At 27.9% G+C, this 17,812-nt stretch overlaps 1 protein-coding gene across 2 annotated transcripts in view; it reads left to right on the forward strand.

The window, feature by feature from the left end:
* Positions 1-17,812, forward strand: part of LOC143197535 (lachesin) — a 543,053-nt gene that overhangs the window by 510,949 nt on the left and 14,292 nt on the right. The gene's annotated exons all lie outside the window — the stretch shown is intronic.

Raw genomic sequence — 17,812 nt, forward strand, 5'->3', positions numbered from 1 at the left:
TTCACAGGTGATTTTTTCATCGAATTTAAATAGCAAGAAATGGAATATTATGCCAATTCGTACGTTCTTAACAAAGTGCGGACATTTTGTATTGATTTTACATTTCTTTTGGATAATAAAAGGAAATAAAGAGGCGCGCCGAAGAAAAAATTCGCGTCACTTTAATATTATACGTCTGATTTTGAGACACACCGTATTTTTATTAATACAATCACTGAAATGGCCCTATAATGGAATGAGGAAGGTTTTTATAGCACTACATAAATAAATCAATTAAAATAGTAAGAAATGTAACCACATTTATAGGTTATGGCTGCCATTATTTTAGACGGGCCTTGTATTTATACTTTCTGGTTGGGGACAGAATGACTAAGACAAGACATTTGTCTTGGATAACAATGCAGTAAATTGGCTAAATCAGCATTTATTCTTTAAAGGATGGAACAGGCCATGTTTCAACGTAAGTTTGTTAGAGCTTAGAGAGGATCCAGTTACAGAAACAACTACCCAATAAAAGTTAAAACAATATAAAATAGTCAAGTACGATTACATTAATATATCACCAACCAATTTGTTGTTTTAATAGATTTCAACATCACATTAAGACATTTCAACATAATTTATGATAAATAATATTAAAAAACTATTTAAAACATGTTAATTAAATAAATCATTTTCTAATTAAAATACATCATTGGTCCTAATTACCTAGACAGATATGTTACATGGGAATACAAGTTTTATATTGTTATTAATTATTTGCATATATTTTGATCAGCAATATACATTGGTGAATATGTGAAGTTTAAACAACCTAAACTAACTATTAAATTTGGTAGTTTTGGCATTATTCTACATAAAATAACAATTTTCCTTTTGGTATTTTTATGTTTTACTGTATATACAGACGCTAATAGTGGAGTACTGAAAATTGCATTGTCCACAATCATTAGTTTGGTTGTTTGATTTGAATAAATCATATTCCAATTTAAAGGTGATAAATTTTCTTGGGTTTATAAACCCAATCACAATAATCATGGGTGAGTCCAGAAGAGTAATTTACATCAACAGTGAAGCGAAATATTTATGACCAGAAAATTAGCTTCAGTTTAAATCAATAATAACACTAATATCACTAATTAAATATATAATAAACTTTACCGTTAAACACAATGTATATAAAATATATTTAAAAATTACTTAGAGTATTACCTAAATAGATACATTTTTTTATTACTCTTCGTGAGTCCACAATGTGCCCTATTGGCAATAAGTATTTCTTCTGTCTATATTATATATGCATGGCATATAGAAAATCACTTCATTAAGCAATCTTCTGTATAAAATATTATCTTAATTAATTAGTCTTATTCTAAAGCTTATTCTAAAGTCTACATATGTCCAGTATAAATGGATACATGAGAATAAAATATTTTTATTGCTATTAGGTGTTTGCATGTATTTTGATCAGCCATATCTATTGGTGAATATGTGAAGTAACACAACCAAACCTAACTGTTAAATTCGATGGTTTTGACATTACTCTACATAAAATAACAGTTCACCTTTTAGTATCTCTGTATTATACAGTGTATACAGACGCTAATTATGTAACTTTGAAAATTGCATTTTCCACATTCATTAGTTTTATTGTATGATTGGAATAAATCATATCCTAATTATAAAGTGTAACATTTTGTTTTGTTGATAACCCCAAGCACAATTAATCATGGATGAGTCCAGCAGAGCCTTTTACAATAACACAGAAGCGAAATATTCATGACTACAACATTTATTTCAGTTAAAATCAATAGTAACACTTTTATCACTGATAAAATATATAATAAACTTTTCCATTAGATACTCTGTATATATAAATATATTTAAAAATTACCAAGTATTCTCTAGACAGATTAGTGGGAATAAAACGAATGAAAACAAAATATTGGAGACAAATATTTACATCGGGCGATAGAAATTTACTTCCAATTAACAGGAACACTTTTTGACGCTGCGCTAGGCAATAAAAAATGAAACAATAATTAAAACGGGCGAGAAACAATTTTAGAAAAAGCTACTCTCGCATATTGAACTCTTTTATACTGAGAAAGTATGAAAAATGTTTCGCATAGCCATCTATACATTTTAATAAAGTCTATTTTTCCATGAAATAATAGATTCGTCGTTAAAAATTCACTGCTACTTTTTCACGTTGTACCGTTTCGTACGCTGCAAAAATTCGAAATACCGATATAGTAAAAAGCCATGAGAATAAATGATACCAAAAGCAAAATGCATTTTAATTTTAAAAAAGTGATATCCGAACTGAAATAAGATTCCGCACATGCTGAATACATCATTTATTATTAGCATACAGTTCAAAATACGTTCGCTTCGTATTATAGAGTTCGATTATATCAATCATCATGTTTATATGGGGTTTATAACAATTATTAATTGAGTGTATAACTGCTGCCTTTATAAAATATTTCTCGTTTAAAGTAATAAAACTTCAGTTTTTTAATATATTCTATAAGTTTGAGTCTTGTAGAATTTACAAATCGCAATAAGAAACATTAAAAGCCTAAAATTATAAACAAACAGTCGATATTTTGTGGTTTACAGTTGAAGGTTACTAGGTCTGATGTTACAGATCTCGATTTTATCAATTATCATGTTTATAGCCTGTTCAATAAAACAGTAAACTCACGTCATCTAAGTCGATGATGTCAAATCGTCGCAATGTTGCCGCATCAACTCTGATTTTTAGTTCATTTTGACGTTGACATATAAGAAAATTCTATTCTAAATAAACTAATGAAACAAACCTGTTAACAAATATAATTTATTTTAATATTATACTAAATCTAATATATACATGATCGAAGGACTTAAACTGCAATTGATTATAGAGTTATAATAGGTTGTAGATTAGGGTTGTGTTTAATATATTTACATTGAACTCTTTTCCACGCCACCTATGAAATAGAGTTATAGGCGCGTTTTCATATAGTGATATATATATATATATATATATATATATATATATATATATATATATATATATATATATATATATATGTATATATATATATATATATATATATATATATAATTAACAATTATATATCCAAATAATGTATTTTACTTTCATTAGGGAGCATTATTACCTTTTACGTTTAGTTCTTGTTTTCTTCGGTACAATGTTTCCTCATAAAGTTATTTTAATATTACTGTATTCTCCTTAATTTGTTCTGTCACTATCTGTATAGATCTTTCTTGATTCAATCACTACATTCTCTCTAATGTATTTGCCATATCTGCGGAACAGTTAGTATTCTTTCTTTCCTCGTACTTTTTAGCAAAATGCTCAAGTATATTCTGAACTATCTTTTATGCACAGAAATTTTTCACACTCTACAATATGATTTTCTAGAGTTATCCTATATCAATTATATACTCGTCTTTAGTTCTTGCCACTCTTATCACCCTGTCTTGGTAATTGTCTGCATTGAATCATAATCCTACGTTCAGAAAGTTTCATTCGATCACTTTCGAAATAGCTATTCAAATAAATAACCAAACTGTTAATTTCCAATCTAACACTTGCTCTCGATTCCACCATTTCTCAATTTCTTCTTCTATGTCGAGATGTTACGAGGAAACAGAAGCTGTTATTGTAGACAATGCTTCCTTCGATATATTCAGACAGTTCTTGCTTGTATATCCATCTCTACCTGCATGTCTATTGCAATAATTATTTGCCACACCCCATATCAATTAGATTAAATATGTAATGGTAGCGAGGAAGACGTAATACTCTGCGGTCATATTGTTCAGCCAGGACATATGCATGTAACAGAACATGGAGTAATAATAAAAAGCGTTTTGAAATGTATCAAAACAAGCAAAGCGCTGAAACGTTTGCCGGTTTGTAACATGTAGTTATTATAACAAATATTTTGAAGAATTTTGAAGACGTTTGACAACTGGTTGGCTTTTTAGGCTGTCGATTACATGTTCGAACTTATCAGATAGCATTGTATCTCTTTTTAACTAAAATAAAATTAGAAGAAAAATATTGTCTAATCTAAAAACAATTTTACAAATTACGATAGGCAATACATTAAACATCTTGATGACTAAGTTCACTGTTATTTTAAATAGAAGATATGCGGCTTAAAGTTTTGGTTTATGCGAGTATTTATATATTTATAAGTTTATGTATATTTTTTATATAAGTTTTGGTCTTGTAGAATATCCAGATCGAAGGAAGGAATATTATAATCAGACTGAGGGTTTTGAGTTTTTTTTCTGTTTTCTTTTATAGAGGCTACAACGACATTCTTACTAATTAAGAATGTTTCAGATAACCAGAAGGGTTACAATCTTATCCACCCACTTTTTAGTCCCAACTTCACCAGCTGTAAATAACTGATAAAAATTTTTTTGTTATCCATTTTTTTTTGTATAAAATATCAATAAATGTATTTAAAAAGAAGGCTGGCAAAATTATTCGACAAAACGTTAAAAATTTAGACCTCTAGACGAGAATACCCGTCCTAATACGAAATTAATTGATTGGTTGTGATCATTTACAGCATCCATCCATGAAAACTGATAAAATTCTATACGTTAATTAAGTCAAAACAGGAAAAGAAATACCACGAGGCTTTTTTATGTCACTTATGACCCTAATCTATCATTACATTCAAAGCCGAAATATCGAGGCATAAAAATTGAATGGGCCTTACAAGAAAAACCTTTTTACTAATTGACGGTAGCTTGACAGACATTTTTTCAATGAAGAAAAAAATTGATTAGAAGATTAAGTTATACATAAAAATAAAGCAAAGGGAAAAAACTTTTATTAAATGCGTCGGCAGCTTCTTTTTTCCGCCTTTATTATTATGCAAAAATAAATATTGAAAGAACCGAAAAAACCAAAAAAAAAAGAGAAGAAGAAGATTGTTGTGTTTCTCGCCGCCTAGAATTCTTAATTTTAAATTGGAAATTGATCGATTTTAATCGGTTTATAAAACAGAGGGAACGAGTTTAGATTTTAATTCTTTGGGTTCAAATAAAACGCTAAAAAAATTCAAGATAAAAAATGCAAATAATATCTTCCATTTTTTAATACAATTGTTTTTCTTAAACTTATCTCATCTAATCTTAATTAATAATTAATGAGGTCATTTGTAATATAACAATCGGTGAATTATAGAATATTATGTTATGATATATAGTTATTTGATTATTTATAAATAAACTTGAGTTATCTTTACAATTATTACTAAAGGTTTATTTATTGTTCTTTGTAATTGTCACCTAGACTATGGTCTATGGTCTATATCTAAAGGCTTTAATAATTTTGAAGTAGACTCTTCATTCATGAGTAATATATGGACTTCTTATTGATACTTTATTTCTATGACAGATATATTTTAGAATGCTTACCTTACAGAGAAAGTTTGAAATAATCACAAACAATATATTTATATATTTACTTAATTTTAAAACATATGACACGCCAAAATTTATTTTAATTCTTAATAAGACAATTCCTCATATTCATAAAATTCCACCTAAAAATACAATTTCTTAACAAAAATATAACGGAAATGGAATAGTTCTAGTAGCATTTTTATCGTGTAACTGTAACTGGAAAGACATGCGAGTATTGTTCACATTTGTAAGTCAATGTATCATATTTTCTATATATACATTTAAGCCTATCAAAAGGTAAACGTTTTACGGAAAAACGAACATTTTTTGTTGCCATTTTACCTTTAACATTTAATACTTATCCTTGGGCCTTTTCCGGAAAACATATTTACTTTGTTGTTTCGTAAATATCTCGACTTTTTTCAGATTGTACACAATGAGTTCCAGGGTTTTTTGGCAGACTGGTTCATATATACCAGTTTTTTAATCAAATATTATTTTTATTTGTCTACACACTAATAGAAATCACTATATGTCTTACGTTATCCTGTTTTACTTCTAGTAAACCTAAAATTTTTTTTTAATGTTTTTGAATAGAATTATCTCCTACCATTTATATGCTAATGCTGAATCCATGTTATTGATAATATTAAACTTATAACTTTTACAAGTTTAATATGGACATATTGTTAACACTCTTGTTTACAACTATCACTTAACAATAATAACATTATTACAATGACTACAATAATGTGTTGATTATTGTTCAAAAAAAAATAAATAATCACTAATCGTCCTTTTTAGATCTGTAATAGCTTCAATGAATAACTACTGAACACAAAACAAAAGAAAACTGTATATGGAACAAAAAGGTTCATCCTCACTAAAGCCAGACCTTTCAAACCCAACCTTGTCCACAAAAAATAAATGGAAATGTAATTACCATTTATAGAGATCTAGTAGAATACGGACAACATATCTCTATTTATAGTTTGTTTAATTACTTATATTTATTTGCAAAAATAATATTAGTAACATAATATAACAATTTTGTTTTTGTTTTGTTAAGTATCATTTAACGAATTACAGTTAAACGATAACAATAACTCTTGAAGTAAAACAAAAATGGAAATGATCTCTTGAAATAACCAGAGTCAGCATAATAATGTATTTAAAAATCGCTCGACATTTGATTAATTCTCGAATTTCTGATGATAAAAGATTTGTCTCAAGGGTAAAAGGTCTTTGATGTTCGCATCATACAAGACTAGTTAAATTATTCGAAAACCTTTAACCTCGATTTCGAAAATAATAGATCGAATGAATGGTGGTTAGACTCGAAACAAAAGAAATTTTGTGTATAGGACAAAAAGGCACTTGCGTCCTTAGCAAACTTGGACCTTCCCAACCTCACCAGCATCACAAAAAATAAATGGAAATGTAATTACCATTTAAAGGGGTGGAATTGAAATGGGAATAATATAAATCCATTTATACTGTATTTAGCTTCATTTTAATTATACACGAAATCACATTACTTGATCGGGATCGTGTGATAAAATTATCTGATAAAATATTTAATTTTGTGGCCTAAAGAGAAACTATTTTTGGGTTGTTTCATGTTTAAAAAAAAAATATTTGATAATCAATATGTACTATTTTGAACAATGAATTTTTTAACTTTCTGACAAAATCATAAGCTTTACACCATTATAATTTTGCAGAAATATAATCGGTGAATCATATTCTCATCTATTATGATACTCAAAAATATGTTGAATTGAAATGGGAATAATGTAAATATATTTTTACTGTATTTAGCTTCATTTTAATTATATACGAAATCACATTACCTGATCAAGATCGTGTGATAATATTATCTGATAAAATATGTAATTTTGGTCTATTTCGTGTTTTTAAAAGAAAATTTATTTTGAGCAATGATTTTTTTTAATTCCCTGATAGAGTCATAAGCTTTACACCGTTAGAATTTTTTAGAGATCAAAATAAAGGGTAATCAAACAGGGCAAGGTCTGGGTTATGTATTGGATGCATTAAAACTACTTAGTCAATTTAACTTAATTGTTTATAAGCCACTGAAAATATGTGCGATCTAAAATTGTCGTAATGAAAGACAATACCTCAATTCTGTCTCTTATTTTTACCCATTGTTACCAATTTGTCCACTATCTAGATGAGGTTATCGATAGTAGATAATATATTGAGATAATAACTTGGAGTAGTATCTAGTATTCATTAAATCAAAATTCTGCAAATAAAAACTGATACACATTAAAATATCCAATAAAAAAAATAAAAAAAAGAAACATATAGTTTCTCATTAACCATTAAAATCGTTAAAAATATATGGTTTGTACCATGATACCTTTTCGAATATTTTCCCAATGTAATAAAATAAAAATAAATGTAGTTTCATATCCTCCCGTGGGTCCTGAAGGTACCCTAACCGTCCCTAAATCTATTTCCAGGGCTGTTATGTACATCCCCTTTATATCTTAAAACTCCCTTAAGACCAAATTGTTATCTGGATTCGATTGGACTGGAGTTCGCTTAGAACTCACTCACCAACCACCGTGTTAAAGTTATCCTTTTTTCTTCGCGCCCTTATCGCAAATACATTGAATATATCATGAAATTCAAATTATAAAAAAAGAAGCTTTGTTCCACTCGAAAAGATTTATAAATATTTAATAACGTATATGGAGGAGTCTGACAAATATTTGATATATTTACTCGAAAATCTTGCGTTGAAAGCAGGAGAATATACTTAGACAATACTAAAAAGCTTAGCGTCGAAATGTTTTTGTGTATGTCGGTTGCCGGGTCAAATACTGGAGTGCTACTTTTTGTTACTTTAAACCAAAACTGTTATAAACACACAACTTCAGCTGGTTTCTTGTTCGTCCATCCAGAGTAAAACTTTAGGAATACTTTAGGCATCATTTCTCATTAAAAATATTCAAATATGAATATTTCAACAGTATTTTTCCTTTTAAACATAAACAATATAAAGATTGTGAATGAAATTTAAGGGATATTTTTGAATACAAAATTTTATTTATTCATTAATATTTCAATATTTTATTTGCATTATATTTACATGTTGATAAATATATTTGAGACTGTCTACCTTATACAGAACTTTGCTGCAATAACAATATATTTATATACTAACATAATTTTAAGGTATATGATATAAGGGATTTTATTTTAAATCTTGAATTACACTTCCAATATACATTTTCGAATGTTCTTTAAAATGTCACCTAAAAATAAAATTCCTAATCAAAAATGATAGGAAAATAGAATAGCTTTAAGTTGTTTTTTAGAATTTTATCAGAAATACAAAGCGGTGATTTGTTGAATCCGTCCAAGCCCTCAAGATACCGCCAATCTGTTTATATTTTAATCTAAACAAAAGCTTACAGCATGAACACATGCCTCCACTTGAAATGGAATATTTTCCTAAAATTATTATGGAATTACCAACATTAACACATTCTTTAATCTTGTTTGAACCACAGCAATATTTCACAACATCGTTAACGACAGTTACTGTATATAAGGATCGGATTATTCGTGGTCCTTGATATATGTACATTTTATCTGCCTATACGTATAGTACATTATTTTTAATAATCATCATCAAATTTTGTAGCCATTATATAGTTATTAGTTCTTACAACTGAAAATAATTTTAATTAATATCCTTGTTTGTTTAAAATAAATCAATTCAACAAATCAGCAAACTAAACAAATTCCGACCATAAAGATAAACACTGTTATTAAATTATCAATAATATCAGCGACTTTTAATTAATTTAATTAATAATGGTATCATTAAAATAATAAACATTATTTCAATCGGTATTTACAGGTGATAATTTTCACGTATAGTGTCGTTTCGGTATAAATCGAAATTGTCAATATTTTATCGGAACAATTAGGCTAGTATAATTATCAACTGAGTATATTGGCTAAAATGAATAATTAGCTTATGAAATGTTATTATTGCACTTATATAAAATAGATCGATGTTTTTGCGGTGACAGTGTTTTTATCGTCTTATTTAGGTCTGAGAATTGGAAAACTTTCACCCCAATACACATAAAAGAAGAAGAATAAGAGTTACTATATTATGAACATTTCATTGATTTTAATTTTCTATACTTATAGACTAGTAAAAAAACTTTTTCAATTCGTTGACTGTATTATTTTCACTTTCCAAGTTTCAAACAAACCGAAATAACAACCATTCAATAGGTATACTAATCAAATTCATCGCAATTTACTAAAACAAACACTTTTCACTGAATAAATGATTAATACAGTGATGTACGTGTTGAATTGTTTCCAGTTCTCACTGGACAGTCTATTATAACAATTATTGGACACTTTTAATTAATGATAGATCTCATTAAAATAACAAACAAAATAACCGTTAGGGTTTATGGATGATAGTTTTGTTATCTATTGTGAATACAGTGCAAATAATTTATGGCACAATTATATAAACGATATATACAAACAAATTGTCGAATAACAGTAGTTAGAAACAAATTTTTGTTATATCGTCCTCGATTTTGCAATTATTTATTTAATATTGAAAACGAAAATTCACGTTATATCAATATAACCGTATATTTTTCGAACAATTATTAAAAATAACAATGGAAACGTGATAAAATGTTTGCTCTAAAAACAATGTTTCCTTAATAAATACATTTCTTCATCTGAGCAATTCCAGCTCATTGGATCGAGATAATTTATTCCACAAAAGATACTTTCATAGTCTACTATATTAATTATTGAACACTTTTAATTAACGATCTCTAGAAAAACAAACAAAAGGTGCGTTGGTGTTTACAGGTGACAAGTTCCTATTGAGTTTCGAACGGTATACGAAGGTTAATGGAAAAATAATGAGAACAACAAGAGGAGCATATTAAAATAGAAAAGTTAACTAAGCGCTTACGAGACTTGTTACAGTTTCTGCAAACTGTTCAGATCAGTTTACAATATTTTTTTACAGCCACGGTTTTCTAACTCACAGGCTGTTATTATCACATAGTTAATCATAAATAAACTAAAAATAGTTTGATATAAAAAACTAAAACCATAAATGAACGTATTTTTATGAAATGTAAAAGATTTTGTGGCGAATATCCTTACAATGTCTGTGGAAACTTTTATGGGTTTCTTTTCACCTAAATAGACAGAATCACGTCGACCAATGTTTCGGTGGTGCTTATGGAAATAGTTTAGTTTTTTTACTCTCCAAAGCTGCAGGTCCGCAAATTGGAAAACTTTTTCCCTCGCATATGTATAAAAGCGCCAACAAATTGCAAGGTGATGAAGAGTTTCAACTAGGGATTAGATATGGATAAACGTTTAGCTAACAGTACAAAAATATATCAGGATTCATTAATTAAAAACATATTTGGCAAACTGTTATTGTTATTATTGTCGACTTGGTTGACGCAGTCCTCGTACTGTTGTGATAGTCAGGGGTTCGAATCCTGTTGAGGCATGGTCGTAAATATATGTTTGTGATTGTCCTTAAGCAAGAGTACAGTCACGCTGGGTAAAACCGAATGTCTTCTGGGATGATCTCCAAGTTGATCATTTAGCAGTCGGTAGGCTTTATGCCGAGGACCGTGAAAATTATACCTGCTAGTAACCACCAATAGCGTAAAGTCTGATAACTCATACCAGAGATACAGCGTTGCTAGGATATGTAGTGTGGGGCAAAAGTCCCGTCAAATACCATTGACGATGATAAATATTGTCACTATTTCTGCTCGTACTTGTGGTGTATATTAAGCCATAATAAAATTTGGACTTCTACGCAACATAATGGTTAAAGCGAAACCTAGCTAAACATCATATAACCAAGATGGCGCGCAATCAAAATGATAGCGGGACTTTTGGCCCATCCTGTATATTTGAGTGAACAGGATGTGTAAATGAGACAATTCTTGTGAGAGTACCAGATTCTATCATTTTGTTGACAGTCTCGCTTAATATAAGATCTTCTCTAATAAAGTGGAGAAGAACGTATTTAAAGAGGCCCTAAAAAGTTTTGTCTTGAATGTTTGTCTCACATTTAGATATTTCAATAATAACCAATTCATGTGAATACTAATTGAGTGTAATTGTAATTGTATTTCCTCAATATATGAAACAAAAGTACAAATACTATAACTAAAGTCAATTATGTTAGTTAATTTATGAAAGTCACTCAATGAAACACTAAACAAAATATATCTACTAAATTCTGTTAAGATTTGAACAGCCTCAGTCATAAAAAAATCAATACTAATAATGTCGCAATTTGTAAATATCCTCGACACATCATAAAATATTTTATTGTCCTATACGGCCTATTGTTCCTCTCGAAGTAAGAATAAAAGTAAATTAATATAAACAAATATGTTTCCGGGTTTAATTTATATATAAAAATTCACAATATAAATATCTGTTTTATGTTGTCATAAATAAAAATTGAATCCTTGATATTTTATGGCATATTTACATCGGAATATATAAATAAACAAACTCCATTTAGCTAATAAATTGCCGGAATTATATTTTTCTCTGAGGATTCGCTGTGCAATAAGAACATCCTCAACATAAAATTTCCCATTTTATTACAACAGTGACAAACACATAAAACCGGGGAGCACTTAACAGCATAGCTTATAAAAAGTGGCACGTCGAGCTTCTCTAAAATGCATACCAATAGCTCAGATACATTTTCATCAATTTAACAATTTCATTCCTTAATCCGGAGTAATCTGTAGTTGCCAACTACATCCGATAATTAATTTAAACGGACGGCTTCCTTAATCCATCGGTATTAAAATAACAAGTATCGTTATTGTCACATAAAGCAATACGCCTTATTTGATTGCATAATTCATATTTAAAACTCAACCTAACAATTGTCAATTATTTTTGTCAAAATCTCAACATTTCCTGAAGGTCAGTAGATACATTTTTCTACTATATAATATGTATTATTTATAATCAAACTTGTTACCCTAAAACCTTCAAATCTAATTAATTATAGCTAAAAATAAAATTATATTCAGTGAAATTTTATAAAAGATTATAGTCGGCGAATCATATTCTCATCTATTATGATACAAAAATATTGTATTTTCACATTATTTTCGTTATAACAACATATATTTAATAGTAAATCATACAAATGTAACCATAGCAACAGGAGAAAAAAAGATGTAACAGATAAAGTAATAAACAGTGTAAAATATTGTAATCATGTCGATAATTATTTATAATATTAAAATATTTACCTTATATCAAATCTACGACAAAATACGATAGAAAACATGATCTTATTAATTATAGCTAAAAATTAAAATTATATTCAGTGATATTTTATGAAAAATTATAATCGGTAAATCATGTTCTCATCTATTATGGTACTCAAAAATATAACATTTTTACATTATTTCGGTTTTAATAACTTCTGCGTAATAGTAAATCATAAAAATGGGACTATAGTAACCAGAAAAAAAAACAGATAAAGTAATAATGTGAAATATTATAATCAGGTCAATAATTATTTAAAATATTAAAAATTTAAAAGTGGGTATAATAATGATTACCTTATATCAAATCTACTATAAAATATGATAAAAAAAAACTCTCTAAAACAGATATTCTTTATACGGAACGCTATGTGAAAAGATAAATCACAATTTTGTCACGTTTTCCGAATTACCTTTTTTTTACCAATACAGGTATGTCGAATCCTTTTTTTTATGTTAGAGAGGCAAAGAGGGACCATTGTTTCAGGATTTAGTACTAGAACAATTTCCGGTCGATAAGGTTGCAGATGTGATTACGTTCGTATAAAATACTGGGATACTCTTTTGCCCCGTCACAGGAACATATCATTAAAAGTCCCCATGCGCCGAATAAAAAAAAACCCGCTGGCCTGAAATTTATCTTAACCGTCATTATTTACCGAACTCCACTACCTCGGTTGAAAAATCTTTTATTTATTTATTTGATTTAGCTCTTTTATCAATTGGCTTTTCATTTCGACTGTAAGGTACACCCAAGGAAAAAAATCATTCCATTTTATGTTGTAGTTAAAGCAAGAGGAATAAATGTTTCGCCTTTAAAAAAATTCTATTTAACTAATGTGTTTCCTTTTAAGATCTACATTCCACTTAGATAAAGTAAATTTAAATGTAATTCAACTCTTTTAAGTTAGAATCCACAACCTAAAAGATTACTTAAACATACTTAATTGATTGTTTTTCATATACTGTAATAATGAATGAATATTGTTGAATATATGACTAAATAGTATTGTGATAATTATTTTACTACAAAAATAATTCACTAGCTCCTAAATTTAGTCTTTAGAGTAATAAATGAATTCCACTTTATTATAGTATCGTAAATATAATAAACTGGTAGTGATTGAACAATCAAATCAAATTAAATACTGTAAAAAGTACTTTATATGTTTGGTCAAATCAGCAAAGTATATTACTCTATAAGCTGTTAAAATTACAGTAAGTTATTGTATCCAATGACGAAATTGATTATTTTTCCTTTACTAGAATTGTAAATATATTCTAGTCGTGAATAAATATTATTGAATACATATCTAAAGAGTATTGTAATAAGTGTTTTACTGCATAGTTAATTAAGTAGCCCCTAAGTTTGGTCTTTAGAGTAATAAACGAACTCCAGTTTATAAAAGTATCGTAAATTTAATGTGTGATATCTTATATAACTCGTAGTGAATGAAGATGGGTCAAAGAAATATACCTAAACTTGTTATTTAATGAAACTCTAAAATTATCACCATGGGAGCAAGTTGTTCTCGTGACAAAACAAATTTCTGTTACCTAAAAAAATCGCAGAACTGATACTTCTTAAGAAATTGCAAATAATAAGTATGCCTTCCATAAAATTGTCGTTTTATTACAACAGTGACAAACGCATAACAAGGGAGCACTTAACAATACTGCTTATATAAAGTAGAGCGTCGGGTATCTTTTCTAAAATGCACCCCAATTGTTCAGATACATTTTCATCAATTTAACAATTTTAAATTTAAATTCAAGTTTGCTTCCAGCTGCTTTCAAGCACTAAATATTACTTACAATTAATAATTAACTATTTCAATGAAGTAGCAATTAAGTTATTAAAGTATTTGTCAAATTTGTTGGGTATTAAATTTATGTACTAAAAAATTATAATCGGAGAACCATGTTTTTACCTATTATGATACTCAAAAAAATTGTATTTTCAGTATTACTTCCGTTATGATAACATTCGTAAAATAGTAAATCATATAAATGAGACTATAGTTACAATAAATAAACAAGGTGTAAAACAGTGTAAAATATTATAATGAGGTCAATAATTGTTTAAAATATTAAAATGGGTATTATAATGATTACCTTATATCGAATCTATGAAAAATCCTATAAAAACTGATCTAATATTAAAATTCAGTGAAATTTTATTTGAAATTATAATCGGTTAATCATATTCACATCTGTTATGATACTTAAAATATTTGTACTTTTACATTATTTTAATTTTAACATTTGTTATACAAATGTAAATGAATGTACTTGATAAAAATATATCAGCTAGTTCACATAAATAAAACATATCATACCAAAACACGACTCATAAAAGAAATCTAAAAAAATCAATAATGGCATTACTACGATTTGTGAATATCCTAAACACATCATAAACATTTTTATTCGTCTACAGGCTCTGTTCATCTATTTTATAAACAATAAAACGGATATAAAATAAAAATATTTGTTTCTGTTCTCTATTTTAAACGTGATATAAAGAAGACAGTTGGGTAATTTGATTTGTTTTAATATAGTGAATATTCGTGTATAAAATGGCGATAAAATTTATTGAAAAATATTTTACGATGATGTATTTTTTTGTCCGTTTGGGGGGAAAAAGCGCCTTGAGATTTGCTATTGAGCAGCTCTTCTAAAATGCATTCCGATAGCTCAGGCGCAATTTCATCAATTTAACAATTTCATTTCCAAATCCAGACTAATCTCTAGTTGCCAACTACTGCCGATGATTAATTTCAACCAACGACTTGCTTTAATCCAACGGTATTAAAATAGCCAGTTGTTATTGTCACAGAAAGATATACTGTTTGTTACATTACTTCGTTCAATTGCTTCATTTTTGTTGTAGTCTTTTTTTTTATTGTAACATGGAAAACACATTTTTCAGTCTGCAGTCGAAAAAAAGTTCCGAAGCAACAACGGGAATTTCTGTTGAAAAATCTGACTGACAATAAATTTACAGAAATATGTGTTCATTAAAACTTTCAACTTTACATCGACTGCTGCTGCTGTCTATATTTTTTTTTATTAATTAAAAACAGGAAACTACACGCGAAGAGAAAGCATTCGCTGAGATCTTTCAGAGTGGAAAAAAAGGAATTGATTTGTTCTATATAGGAAACGACAAGAGATCCAATAAAAGTTTGAAAGTTTAATATATCTGGGAGTCGTTTTTATATATTGTCTTATATCATGTTTAATAATATTATAGAAAATGGGATAGTAACAAACACGCTTATTTCACATATCAAAACCTTTGGAAAAAATTTATAACTCTCCTCAACTTTTCCACTTATAGTATATTATTTTTTATGTCAGCATATTGAATGCCCTAACAGGATTGGATTTGGTCTAAAAGTGTTCTATAAAGCACCTTGGGGGCCTAACATTCTAATAGGCCAATGATAAAATAAAAAAGTTTCTCTTATATCTCATACCACATATATTATCTTGATACTTTTTTAAATAATATTACCAAAACCCTATATGTAATTATATATTTCAGCACATTCAAACTTTCTCAGTTTATATTCTGTAATTAAATCAGAATTTAATTTATCTTACACCTTTAATAGTAAACTAATAAATAGTAAAAAAAATAAATACATAACCAATAAACTTAAATTAAGCATTAAGTTACTGATGACATTTTGTTAACATTTAAATGCATGTTATTGTCAACTACAAGTCAATATATATATATATATATATATATATATATATATATATATATATATATATATATATATATATATATATATATATATTAAAAGCAAACAAAAATAATGGATAGAAGAGAATGGTCAAAAACTTATTATTAGTATTAGAAGTATTACTTAAACATATAACATATAAACATTAAAAAACACATTCATAGTGTATTGATCCGTAAGCTGTTAAAACTACAATAAACAATAAATTATTGGATTAAATTGTATATTGAAACCAGAAAACTTTGAACAGATGACACATGAATTCATTCTTTGGATTTGCATGGTACGTTGGAAGATTTTCACTGGATTATACAATCTTACCTAGTTGGTAATCACCAGATTCACCAGATTCCATTTTTGCATCGATTAATAGCAGCACTTTAAATATTATGATGAAGCTTCAAATAGTAGTTAAGTATTAAAAATGCGATAAATACCACTGCCGCTAAATAAACAAATTTATATTATGAAATAAAATAGAATGTATTTCGTGGCATAATATACTTCAAAGGTTTATTTGCGGATTGACAGTGATTGTGGAGATTTTATCCAAACAAATCAAAACATTATTATCATATTAATGGCTATCAACAAATTTTTAAATTTATTGATGGTTTTTCATTCGCATCTCTGTCTCGCTGGGCATCGGAAACAAACCAGAAATGAAATTAAGCATAAATTAAGCGGGAATATTGAATATTTAAAGCCTGTTTTGGGTCCCACAGATGTCTTTTAAATTCTATTTATCTTCGATGATTTTTTTCGTCGATTCGTGAATATAAAGGAAATGTTTGTTTCGATGAAGTCTGCTTTTTTCTCCTTCTTTATATTTAGAACGATTTTTATCATTTAATAAAAAGATTATTTTTGAGACAGTAATTTTATTCGGAGACATTCCTATTTTTAAGATGCCATTTACGTGTACTTTTCCATCTTGTGTCTTCTCCGATATGTAAATGAAGTTTATTTCATTTTGGTTGGTTTAAAAATCGGGTCTTTCGTTCGATGACGTATATGATTTTATATCAGCATAAAAAATATTATATCGAAAATCCTTATAATCATATTTTTGACATATTAAGTCTGTTTTAAAATGTCAATTAGACCTATACGACTTCGGTAAATATGTTTCTTTATATAAGTGCTAAAAATTACATCAAACAATTCAAAAATAGCAATATATAGTTGCCACATGTGAAAATAAAAAAAAGAGGATTCACCAGAATGACCCATGCTAATAAGACGATAAAA

Source organism: Rhynchophorus ferrugineus, unplaced genomic scaffold, assembly GCF_030347505.1.
Source record: "Rhynchophorus ferrugineus isolate W39M unplaced genomic scaffold, kcgeb_rfMv2 rfM5, whole genome shotgun sequence".
Taxonomy (NCBI): Eukaryota; Metazoa; Arthropoda; class Insecta; order Coleoptera; family Curculionidae; genus Rhynchophorus; species Rhynchophorus ferrugineus.